Raw genomic sequence first — 13,615 nt, 5'->3', positions numbered from 1 at the left:
ACGATGGTATGGTTAAAATGCGTAACCCACGTGGTATTCTACCCACGTCTAGGTAATTTTGTAAGGAGTGCTCCTCCCACCATTTGCTAATCTCCTTTTTCCGTAACTTTTCAAGATCTTTTAGCAATGTTATTTCATTATTGTCGTTGGTTTTATCTGTTTTAGGTAAATTCCTTTGCTTAATTGTTGGCAAGGTTTCATTGAACAGTGAGCTTGCCTGTTCCTTCCTTGCTGCCTCTCTGCTGGCTTGGGAGGCCATAATAGGTAGAGTGTTAAATCTCCTCTATTTCGCCAAGGAAGTTCGTGAAAATTAATTATAAAGTAAATTGTAATGTTTTAGTCTGGAACACTCTTAGTATCAAAATGGATGACGGTCGCTCGTCAGTGCTGTAAAAATTACTGTACTTCGACACGCTTCCTTTGATGGGGGAACTCGCAATTTCTACTTTCTCCAAAACATGCTGTTTAAAATACAGAAGCAAGTTGGGACGAGTACTTACCAAAGCAGCTTTAACTTTCTGCGCCCTCCGACACCGTCAGTTTGTGCTAGCCATGGTTTTTCTCCTCCAACTGCTGATTAGAATGGAAAGTTGTGTGCGATCCTTTGAACGAGTTCCCTGCTGCCTTGGAAAACAAAGAAACCCACGTCCGAAATGCTTTCAGGCGCAATAAATCCAATAATGAAGCGTTGGTGCTGCTCCGCGCTGCGACATGGTCAGCGTGTAAATGTTTCAAAAACAAACAGCTTCGGGCGGAAACTATTCAAGCGAGCAGCACTCCACGAACAAAAAAGTGTTCCAATGATCCAAATAATCACAAAAGTCCAACAGCAAATACTGCATCATAGGTTGTGTGAAATATAACAGCCTTTATTTTACATATGCATCAGATAAAAAGTGATCTCCCAGTGCTAATTTTGCTTAGCCAGACGGCAGCCTGACGCGTTTCACCACTAACCAGTGGCTATATATATATCTGTATATATGATAATGTCACAGGATGAATAGTAGCTCATTCTCCAGTACATTTCAACAGTATAATGGGAGGCTGAAAGCTCTACACCAGCTGGAAGGGCTCTCCGATTGCAGCGCTTTCAAGGATTTAAAAAATACATATTTTAAGCTCTAACTGTATGGTTGATTGCTAAATGATCTGCTACTTCGTTATGATTATTTATTTTTGCATTGCAGCGTGCACTAGGGCCTTTGTTTTGCATTGAAGCATGCTCTGCTTTCCCTGGTGTCCTCTGGTGCATCTTCGCAGTGAGGCATTCTTTGGCCACTCTGGCGGAGAGACTCCATTGGATATTGACAGCAAAAGCACAGATTCAAATTTTTCAAGGACGTACTGATTTTATTAATTGCAACAGCTGCTTAATTGCAGGTGAATACTTGGTCAAATCACCATTTAAATGTACATTTACTGATTGTCACTGAAATGCCTGTGCTCATGAGTTGACTTCTGAGTGTGGTAGAAACTTTTAATTGAAAAATACCACTCCTTTTCACAAATATTGCTTGGGCTATTTCAAAAATGTTATAATTTGGGGAAGAATCTCAGATCACCTGGAAAGTGGGTATTAAATCCTAACAGTTAATAAACTAGTGTCACTGGTCCAATGGTTTAATCCATTTTCCACAATAATTTCAAAATATCTGGAGCTAGTCACCCACTCCCAAGTGTTATGAAATATATCATGTTTTGCCCACTGTGCTTTGCCTGCCTACACATCCTTAACAAGCAACATTATTATTAATGTGCAATAAAGAATTTGCTAGGAACTACTGAGTCATTAAAATGCATGAATTCCTTCTGAGATATTTGTTAGCTTATGTTTGGGCAGCTTAAAACACAGGTTATGACATTCCTGGAGGTCACACGAGGAAGGCTTTGTGTGGTCTTGGGAGTGGGTGGCAGCAACATGTGACCCCGCCTAGAGCAGCAAAGTAGTTTGCACCAGCCATGGACCCAGGTTTACATGTCCCAAGGACAGTGCATTGTGTACTTGTCCTGTCTGGCCAAAGGTTGCACACCCTCCCTGCTGCTCTTTATCTTTGGAAATCTCCCAGTGAAGTGTGGCGTTCTATATTCCCAAAGGTGGACATGGAGATTAGAGTTTGTCTCTATAGACCTGGCAGACTGGATGCACCAGACTCAGACCTTCTTATTTAGAGTTAACTTGATTGTTTTATTTTTCGGAGGCCTATCATTCTCTGCAAAAATACTCCACGTATTGCTGTTGCTGTGACGTCGGCCTCTTTTATCCGGTGTTAAAATAGCTGGTAGTAAATCATATTTGTGCATATATTTCTCTTTGTCTAACTCATGATTCCTCCTCTTTCTAAGTGCTGTAAAAACAGGTATTATTGCTGCAAAACGTGGTAGTACTTTAGTTATCAACCTAAGAAGTATGACGGACTGATTCAGCCCTGCTGAAATATTAACTTGGAACCCACAGACTGGCAAGTGTCAGCATTGAGCTTTTCATTATTTAATTATGTTGTTTAAAAGAAATATGTATTACGATTTCTACCCACCAGCCTCTCCTGTCACCTCGAGGCCTTTGTAAAACTAAATATAGCACTACTGTTCTCCTGGTTACTACTGGGCCATGATATATTTCTACTGTTTCGAAAGACTGTAATACTAAGTGTTATGTTGATTTGTTTGAACGTTTCTTTATTGGTTTTAACAACAAGTAAACAACGACCTTCATAGCCAGTCCACCTGAAGCAACCTCCTCTCCGCCCCCGGCTCTTGGCAAGTCCTTTCACAGTATTACATGTGTCTGTTTAAACATTTACTAAGTGTAATGTCTATAAGCAATGTAATCCCCAGAACCAATGCATACCTAATGGTGTGTTATGCACTTTTAAGGAGAAATAGCTGGTGAGATAGCTCAGCGGGTTGAGTGCTCACTCTTGGGACCTACATGTGGTCTGCAGATAATAGGTTTGAATCCTAGCAAGGTCTACTTAACCATAGATGCCGCTGACCATATAGCTCAGACATTCATGGTCAGCAGCATATATGTTCCGTGGCATATATGAGTACAGCATCGTGGGATCAGCCTCAGCCTCTTGGTCCGTCTGATAAAGTTCAATGTGTGGCTAGAAACACATTGAGGAGTCGTGGCCTCCCTTTCAGGTTTTGTTTGTTATGAACTTTTGGATTAAAAAGTGATTCATGGATATTGCAAACTGGACAAGATGATGAAAGTATTTCTGTGGTAAAAAGAAGTAATGCAGGGTTCCTTGTCACTTAATGCAATGTGTGGACGTTTGTATTGGTTGGATATTCCTCTGACTTTACCCAGAGCCAGCTCTTTAAGACATTCACTGACAGTGCATGTCATCACTGGACATGTGAGGATATGTAAGAAGGAACTGGGTGTCTAAATCTGTTACATATTTGGAGTGTAGCTAGTCTGAAAGGGTATAATGCAACAGACCTGAGATGGCAGTATCCTGAAAAGCAGGCTAAATTAGCCATACTGTATTATGATAGCACCTGTGAATGATGTGGTGCTTTACTTGGTACTTTGCATAGAAATATTAAACCTGGCATGTACTGCTATAATTGCTATACGTTGGCAGTAAAAGGCCATATTTGGATATAGTGGCATATGCATGGCTGTGCCCGTGCCCTTTGTTGTTTTTACTGGGTCTACCCCCTGTCGTAACATGACCCCCCTCTATGGCATATCAAGGCAGAACTCTACTTAAAATGTGGTTGGTATGGGAAAAAAGTTGCATGTCTGCTTTAGTACCAGCTTGGTGTTTTATGAAATGCAGGCTTTTGTATATTTTGTACACCCATCAGTCACTTTAGGTGATGACATTGGGGTTAAATGTCATGTGATGTTATTTAATGTGATGTAATCAGGGTCGAAGGTAATATGACATCACTTCCTGTGAGTCATTGGGTGTGAGATGTCTCTGCTGCTACCCGAGCCATTTTGGTAAATTGATATCTATGGAAATGTCCCTCGTTTCTTAGTAAGACGTGCACTCTTAACAGCCACAATTCACATCTCAAGATAGGCATAGGGATAGGCCGTGCATGCCTCCTGGGGCTGGGGCAGCTACAGTTACATATAAGGCACATATGTTAAATAATATATACATTTGTTCTTAATGTTGCTGACATACATTTACTGCATTTGATGTTTATTTTTTGTTGCATAGAGGGTATCATTTAGGAGGTGCACCAGTACATGTTAGTTATGAACTTAGGGGCACATTTGTATTGTTCTCTCTTTTTAATATACGTTTGTGTTTTTGTTATGTTCATACATACATGATGCATCTGTATGTTACAATAAAAAGGTTGAATTGGTTTCAATAGCTAAACATTTTTGACTAAATACTAAGGTGTGTTTTCATGTTACGAGATAATTGTGCCAGTTCTGACATTCAATGTTAGCTTCCAGAACAGGCATGTTCGTTTTTTTTCAGACCTACAATGACCTCAGGATTTATCTGCATCAGCTGACACAGAAAAGAGCCAGACCTACTTTACAGGTAAGAAAAACTATTTGGTTGTGGTTCTTCGTGTGACATGAAGGCATGTTTGTGATTACATGTGGCATTTTACAAAGTACGAGTACTGGAATACTTCATTCTCCTTAAGAATTGCATGTAAAAACAATACATTTTTAGTCTTTTTGTTTGAATACAGTACTGTAAAATGCATACTTTTAACCCTTTTTTTTCAAAATGTTCTTGTTGGGTGAACACTCTCAAAACCCCCTAGATTGGTTCGGGCTCCCTCGCTGAGCTTTCACGCTTCGGCATATCGAGGAGACATATTTACGCCCCTCCAGTTAAAAAAATCACCATCCGCCACTGCAAAGCAGTCAATTTATAGGTACTTATTTGGAGCTGTAAAACTGCTTCTGGTGTGATCAAAATGACTCAGCTAAAAGGCCATCATGGCAGGGGCTGTGTGGATCGGATGTAACGCTCATCTCAGAAAGAAACAACACGGTTATTTAGATGTCAGGCAGGAGCCTTAGCTTAATAAGGTGACAGCCCTGAGAGGAGTCAGCCACAAGTCAGACTATTGAAACCGAATGGGCTGTATGACTGTCTAAGTCTGTCACATGACTCTGAGATTTTGGTCTGCCTTGGAAAGAGTTATTTGCATGTTTGCGTTTGTCTTCATCAGGGCTGGGAAAGGTGAGTCACATGTCAATATGTTGTCTCCAAAAGACCAACAGATCTACAGGTTGTTGGTGAGAACATGCCCACCATCCACTCCCACTCACTGGCTTGTAATAAAGAAGGGATGCAACAAGTGGTTGTGGGCCATCGTTGAGGCCAAGGCTACCACCAGGGAGCTCTACAGGGTTTGCAAGAGCTCAATCGAGAATCTCCAACCTTTTTTGAAGGGCTTGCCATTATGGGTGTCATTTTAGGGGGAGGGGCAAATGGTGTTCGTGACACACCATTTTGTCCCCCTGATTTGGCAGAGGACCCTTTCCTTTAGATCTCATGTCTCCCCCAACATGTTCAGCAAAGTTACCCCACTGATTGCCATGTAGTTTGTGCCTACTCAACTGCAAGGCGTGTAACAATGCTCATGGAGGCATTAGGCAGTAGTATGAGTGAGGCATTTCTAGCTATAGGGAATAGTAAATCAAGGATAGGCAACATTTAGGGCACTCACAAATAGGTGTTTGCAACATCACCGAAAGCGTGTTTCTTGATAACATCCAAATCTGAATTGCAATAACATAAAATTAGAGTTGCAGCAGTAGTATGTACAACGATGCTGCCACCACATGCTAGGATGTGATAGATAGGTTACTTGCAAGCCTAGCATTGCTAAATATCCCAGGGCCTTCAACACTATCAGTGTGTCAATGACATAGGCCATGTTACTGCTAATGAATTGATCTCAATGTACCAATGTGCTATGTCATACTCGATACTGCGATTCTCTAAAATGCCATGGTTTTGTTCAATGTGCCATGTTTTTAAGGTACGTTACCAAGCATATTCAAACTGCCCCATTTTAATCACACCGTGCCATGCTAACTTCACCGTGGGTAAGCACAACCATGCCGCATTCAGACTTGACCACGGTTTCAGAAGTGCCATTAATGTGTTTCACTATCTATCTCTCCTATCTTCTCCAACTGCTTCCCTATTTGCAATCCCTCTGCTATCACTAAATCTGGCCGGAAGAAACTTAAGAAGGACATACTGGGCTCCAATGCAGGGTTTCCTATTGCAGACTTCTATGTCACAGCTAACACCGGAGAGGCTCACACAGACATCCTCTTTGCCGTTCCCTCACCTGACCAATGGACCCGATACATTGTTGCATTTCTCTCTTCTATCACTTCTTCCCCAAGTAATGGTTGCACCCGCTGGGAGGTCCGACTGAAGCCGTCCAAAAAGTGCAACTCTTGGTACGACTCTGATCTGGCTGCCCTTCAACGCAAGTATATGGCAGCTGAACGGAAATGGAACGTGTGAGGCGGACCCTCTGACAAACTAGCCCGCCTCCTCCTTCAAAGGCAATATCGACTCTACATCCACACCATCTTTATTCAAGCCTGCATCTTTGGGGCATCAAGCAACACAGCTGAACCTTTGAAAATCTGTAAGGAACTGGCCAATCCTGCAGCAGCCTCCTCTTCTGTCACACCCACCCATGAACTTTGCTCGGCCCTGGCTGCCCACTTCACTGCAGAAACCCATGGCATCATTTACTCTCTCACTTCCACATCATACACCAACACCCCTGGAGCCTCCCTTGGCCCCACCACCACTTCTCCTCTCTTCTCTCACTCCTATCACACCTGATGAGGTCACCAGACAAGTGCGGTTTATGAAGGCCTCGTCTAAACAGGTGGCCCCCTGCCCCTCCAAAACCATTAAGGAGTACATCCACTCTCTCACTCCAGCCTTGGCTGATCTTTGCAATCTCTCTTTTGTCACTGGAGTTTTCCCATCTTCTCTTTAGGACTCCCTTGTGCAGCCTCTGCTTAAGAAACCCTCTACCGACCCCTCCATCGTGGCAAAATATTGCCCCATTTCTATGACCATTTGCTGGGCAAACACCTGAGAAGCTGGCTATCTCTCTGCTCACACTCGACACTGAATCTGCTGGTTGCCTCCACAACCATCAGTCTGGCTTTAGAGCATCCAGAGGCATGGAAACTGCTCTTCTGAACAGCCCTGAAGACCTGCTCTCAAATGTGGACACCAACACTGCCTCTGTCCTCATTCTACTTGACCTCTCCTCTGCCTTTGACACGGTAAACCACAACATCCTGATCTCACGTCTCTGTGACACCTTGGGAATCACTGGTCAGGCTCTGGCGTGGTTAGACTACTTCCTGTCTGACAGCCAATCCAGGTGGAACTTGGGTCCTTTCTCTCCACTGTCTCTTTCAACCTACTGCATCCCCCAATGCTCTACACCTCCCTCTTGTTCTTCAAGGTCTACATGGCTGCCCTGGCATGTGAGATTGTCAGTTTCACCTCTAATTTCTAGTGTTATGGGAATGACACACAACTCTCCTTCAGGCTACCCTCAGCTTCACTCATATCTGATTGTCTGTCTGCAATTCAGTCATGGTGTGCTGCAAACGACCTCTGCCTCAACGGCAGTAAGACTGAGATCGTTTGCAGTGCTCCCACTTTCCCAATCTCACTCTGGCCGGCCTCCCTTGGCCACATGCGAGGCAAAAAACATTGGGGTCATCTTCAACTCCACTCTCTTCTTTTCCACTCACATTACGCTGCACCTCCTCAGTGCTACTATTCCTTTTCTCACTTTCCCCCAAAGCCTTACTGTCTCCATAGCCCTGGTTCTCTCTAAGCTGGACTACTGCAACAACCTCTTTCTCAACCTCCCTGTCTCTGCTCTGCACCCTCTGCAACTCATCCAGAATAGAACCACAAGACTTATTCTTGGTCTCAAGCCCAGGGACAGCACCTCTCCGGCACTGAATTCTCTCCACTGGCTTCCTGTGGCTACAAGGATCAAGTTCAAGACCATCTGCATTGTCCACAAGTCTTTCTGGGGCCTGGGACCCACCTGTCTTCACCAATGCCTTCCTAAATACTGTCCTTCCCGAGCCCTACGCTCATCTACCTTCAACCTTCTGCGAGTGAGCCGGTTCTCTAAGCAGAGATTTGGAGTAAGATCTTTATCCTCAGCAGGGGCCTCCCTCTGGAATAGCCTCCCTGCCACCCTCCGTCTTGAACCTGATCTCCTTAAATTCTGGAAACTCCTCAAGACCTTCCTCTTCTCCTCTTCCTTCTCTCCATCTAACCTGCTAACCTCTCTCTGCTCTATCCCTTTCTCCCTCCTTTTCCACACATCATGTCAACTGGCCACCGGGAGTACCTACGAGTCTCACAGGTCCCCAGCACCCTTGCCAGTCCTCCAGCACTTGCCCAGGGCCTGCACTTGCCTCATTGCTACTGCACTCAGTCAATTACCTATGAAGAATGGCATCTCTCAGTGCCTACCCAGTTTCTGACCAACTGGGCACATCTGGATCTCCCCCTGCACTGTCCCCCACTCCCTTGTACCGTCTGTGCACTTACACGAGCTGAACCTACCATGCCTTGAAGTTCGACTATCTTATCCTCCCTGTCTCCCCTCCTGCATGGTGTCACCTCTATGCTCTAGTAAAAATCTGCTGAATCGCCTTCAGACCTATTTGTTGTTATATACACTGTTAATTGTTTTATATGCACTTACTCTGCCTGGGCAGACTGGTCATTGTTCAGAAACTCAAGGGCTCTGAATGACTGTTGTTTTTCTCCCCTGTTCCCTCCCTCCTTGAGCGCTTTGAAACACGTGCCTTGTGTATAGGCGTTTTACAAATAAACATTACCATACCATGCCAAGCACATTGACATTTTAGTTTCTACAATGCTCTACTCACGGTTAACTCTGCCACCAGAAAATGCTCATCATGCCAGTTACATATATATTTATTTTAAAAATCATTGTTTTTTAGTCACTTATATACAATTAGTTTCATTTTTGCGAGGCAAGAATACAACTTCCAGAATACAGTATGTGTACTGTAGTCCACACGCGGATCTATCTAATGGAACAACGTGTAAATTAGCACATGTATACACCATACCAGTCTTTGGTGAAGGTGTGATTTGTGAAGGTGTGCTGCAAGTGCTTGGGTCTTTTTGCAACGTTAGTAAGTGGAGGAGAAACCCCAAACCTTCCAAAAATCGGAGCCTGGAAGGCCAATACTTTCATAGGTCGCAGTGTGTATATGTGGTTAACAGATCAGATTAATCTGTTTTGCCAAGATTTTGTAAATTGACCGACTTGATTTTTATTTGTATACGTTTTATTTTTAGATGTGATTATATTTCGCGGATGCATTGCAAGAAAGAATGTGAAGAAATTAAAAACGATTGCATGAGCAACTCATCAATGAAATTCCCGAATTCAGTCAGCAAGTTATTGCGAAGTTTGCACGTCTTAAAGATAGGGACAGCACACCTGTGTTAAGGTTCTCATGTCTGAGACACAGAGGTGACATGAAAAGCCTCTGGCAGAAGGAGGCCAATCGATCCAACAGTCCCATGCCATGTGTGAGCTTCTCTGCATACTTGCCTTGAATCCCCTACAGCCTAGGGCGACTTTTCGATTATATCTCCCATCAGCCCTAGCCGGCACAGGCAATAGTGAGCAGTCTTGGGAGCCATAGTCCCAAACATCTGGAGCCCCACCTGTTGCAAACGAATAGCAAAGAATAACTAATCCTGAGCATTCCTTGGACAGCTGAGCTGCCTAAATCTCACGTGTTCAATTGATGTTAAAATCAAGACTTCAATTCCCAGAATACATGTATTTTTTACATTAAAAACGAGGAATAGAAAAATGCTCTGGGTTGCCTAGTGTTGATTGGGGGCACCTAAAAAAACACACAGGCAGGAGCACATTGCGCCCTCTAGTCGTTCCATATCATGAAAAGCACAGGCATTTCTTTGCATTCTGGTATATGTAGTCAGTCCTGCTTCGGTAATGGAAGGAATACAACTACATCGACAATAATGCAAAGAAGAAAGCTTCATCGTGGGATCCACGAATGACACCCCCCCCCCCCTCTGAATGGACGTGCACCATCAATGTTGTGACTTGTGTCAGTCCTTTAGGAGCTCTAACACCTAGATTTCTTCTCCACAAAGTCCCTAGACATCCCAGCAGGGGAATCACTTGTGTGGGTATCCTGCTGACCAGCGGCTCCACTGTCACTGTCAAGGCGGACTGTGCTGGACTAGTGCGTGTGTATTGCTGCTGAAATATAAACACACAAATGAATGCTCCTTTACTCCCACAAATCATCTCACTATGACGGGGGGGTCGTGCTTCCCCTGGTATAGAGATAATGCTTAGAGTTCAGCACACGTACCTCTTTCTTGCCACTTATGCCAGAGAACTAGGGAACTGTGACCCAACAGTAAAAGCACAGTACATCCAACACTGCCCATCCAAACACTGACCTTCCAACACTGACCTTCCAAGCAACACAATGGGCCGGGAGAGAGGAGCAAACTCAACTGTCTTCAATCTGCCGCAAGTCCACCTGTATATCCCGAACCTGTGGATATTTAAACACAGCTCCAAAGGAGCTCTGCGTTCACTGAGATTAGACGCACATCCACAGGGAGGTTCACACTGCTGACCCTAATGAGCAGTTATTCCAGGAAACCTCCAGAGGAACCTTTCTCCGGTGACAGGTGAAACTTACACGCAAGATCGCCATCGTCGCGGGGATGCCATGTCCACTTAATGTATCCATCGAAATCAACAAATGCCTTAAAACAACCACTGCTCGACAGCATGAAAGAATGCTTTGGATGAGTATATGCCATCGATGCCAAAGTGTTGTTAAGTGTTCCAGCACAAGCAGCTCAGCTTTGCAAGCAGTGGGGCGTGCATGCTTTCCGTGCATTGGCCAGAATGTATTTTGGGTGCAATGGGAAGTTTTCCTGTGAGATAATATTTTAAATAATGGGTTGAAATCGTGAATTTTGCAATTCAAATTCAGAAAGGCACATCATTTAGAATCAGTTGTCTAGGGCAACAGATGGCAAGACAAGTCACTAACAGCACACAGGAGCCTTTTGGCATACATTTTGATGGTGCCTGTGTTCAAGTGAAAATCATGTGCCTCTGCATCAGCAATGTATGCTAGCATTGCACTGTAAAACACATGTACATGCTGCTTGTGCCTGCCCCAAAAATAAATGGACGCAGAAAACAGGTGTTCAGGCTGTATCCAATGAAGATCGCAGCGACTCTCTCAACAATGCATGTCAGAATTGCATCTACAAAACACATTTCCATCCAACAAGTCGCCCCATTTCCATCCCATTTCGATCTCCCTGCTCCAGTGCCACCCCAATAACAAGCCCAGGCCTGCCGCATGTAGTTCTCAGTGCTACAGCTGTGCCACAGTGTTGTTCTTGTCCTGCCGCTGTGTTGCTCTCATTGCCCAGTCCTGTCTCAATGTTGCTCTCATTGCCCAGTCCTGCCCCAGTGCTGCTCTCAGTGCCCAGTCCTGTCCCAGTGTTGCTCTCATTGCCCAGTCTTGCCCCAGTGTTGCTCTCAGTGCCCATCCTGCCCCAGTGTTGCTCTCATTGCCCGGTCTTGCCCAAGTGTCGCTCTCAGTGCCCAGTCCTGCCCCAGTGTTGCTCTCATTGCCCAGTCTCTCCTCAGTGTTGCTATGATTGTCCAGTCCTGCCCCAGTGTCGCTTTCATTGCCCAGTCCTGTCCCATTGTTGCTCTCATTGCCCAGTCTTGCCCCAGTGTTGCTCTCAGTGCCCAGTCCTGTCCCAGTGTTGTTCTCATTGCCCCGTCTTGCCCCAGTGTTGCTCTAAGTGCCCCATCCTGTCACAGTGTTGCTCTGATTGCCCAGTCCTGCCCCAGTGTTGCTCCCATTGCCCAGTCCTGTCCCAGTGTTGCTCACATTGCCCAGTCTTGCCCCAGTGTTGCTCTCAGTGCCCCGTCCTACCCCAGTGCTGCTCCCATTGGCCAGTTTTGCCCCAGTGTTGCTCTCAGTGCCCAGTCCTGCCCCAGTGTTGCTCTCATTGCCCAGTCTTGCCCAAGTGTCACTCTCAGTGCCCAGTTCTACCCCAGTGTTGCTCTCATTGCCAGTCCTGCCCCAGTGTTGCTCACAGTGCTCAGTCTTGTCCCAGTGTTGCTCTCATTGCCCAGTCTTGCCCAAGTGTTGCTCTCAGTGCCCAGTCCTGTCCCAGTGTTGTACTCATTGTCCAGTCTTGCCACAGTGTTGCTCTGATTGCCCAGTCTGCCCTAGTGTTCCTCTCATTGCCCAGTCTTGCCCAAGTGTTACTCTCAGTGCCCAATTTTGCCCCAGTGCTGCTCTCATTCCCCAGTCCTGTCCCAGTGTTGCTCTCATTACCCAGTCCTGCCCCAGTGTTGCTTTCAGTGCCCAGACCTGCCCCAGTGTTGCTCTCATTGCCCAATCTCTCCCCAGTGTTGCTATGATTGTCCAGTCCTGCCCCAGTGTCACTCTCATTGCCCAGTCATGTCCCAGTGTTGCTCTCATTGCCCAGTCTTGACCCAGTGTTGTTCTCAGTGCCCAGTCCTGTCCCAGTGTTGTTCTCATTGCCCCGTCTTGCCCCAGTGTTGCTCTAAGTGCCCCATCCTGTCCCAGTGTTGCTCTCATTGCCCAGTCTTGCCCCAGTGTCACTCTCAGTGGCCAGTCCTGTCCCAGTGTTGTCATCATTGCCCAGTCTTGCCCTAGTGTTGCTCTCAGTGGCCCGTCCTATCCCAGTGTTGCTCCCATTGCCCAGTTTTGCCCCAGTGTTGCTCTCAGTGACCAGTCCTGTCCCAGTGTTGCTCCCATTGCCCAGTTTTGCCCCAGTGTTGCTCTCAGTGACCAGTCATATCCCAGTGTTGCTCTCATTGCCCAGTCTTGCACCCATGTTGCTCTCAGTTCCCAGTACTGCACCAGCGTTGCTCTCATTGCCCAGTTTTGCACCTGTGTTGTTCTCATTGCCCAGTCTTGCCCCAGTGTTGCTCTCAGTGCCCCGTCATGTCCCAGTGTTGCTCCCATTGCCCAGTCCTGTCCCAGTGTTGCTCTCATTGCCCAGTCTTGCACCTGTGTTGCTCTTAGCGCCCAGTACTGCCCCAGTGTTGCTGTCATTGCCCAGTACTGCCCCAATGTTGCTTTCATTGCCCAGTCCTACCCCAGTGTTGCTCTGATTGCCCATTCCTACTCTGATTGCCCAGTCCTGCCCCAGTGTTGCTCTCATTGCCCAGTCTTGCACCCATGTTGCTCTCAGTGCCCAGTGTTGCTCTCATTGCCCAGTCCTGGCCCAGTGTTGCTCGCAGTGCCTAGTCCTGCCCCAGTGTTGCTCTCGTTGCCTAGTCCGACAGCTACCGTTGTAGGTATGTATGGGAGTTATAAAGTGCAAAGCTAGCTGGGTACGAATGCAGCTGTGTACATAGGGAATGCACCTTGGTGATTACAGGTACAAGGTGGTGGTAGCAAAGAGATGGGATAGTGCCAGAGTAAGGGCAAGCTGCACAGGGGAAGACGAAGCAGGGCTGAGTGCAGTGATCAGTGGCTGGCTTGACGCACTTTGAG

This window comes from Ambystoma mexicanum, chromosome 7q (assembly GCF_040938575.1).
Source record: "Ambystoma mexicanum isolate Mex_15411 chromosome 7q, UKY_AmexF1_1, whole genome shotgun sequence".
In the NCBI taxonomy this organism is placed as follows: Eukaryota; Metazoa; Chordata; class Amphibia; order Caudata; family Ambystomatidae; genus Ambystoma; species Ambystoma mexicanum.
This window is presented reverse-complemented; position numbering follows the sequence as displayed.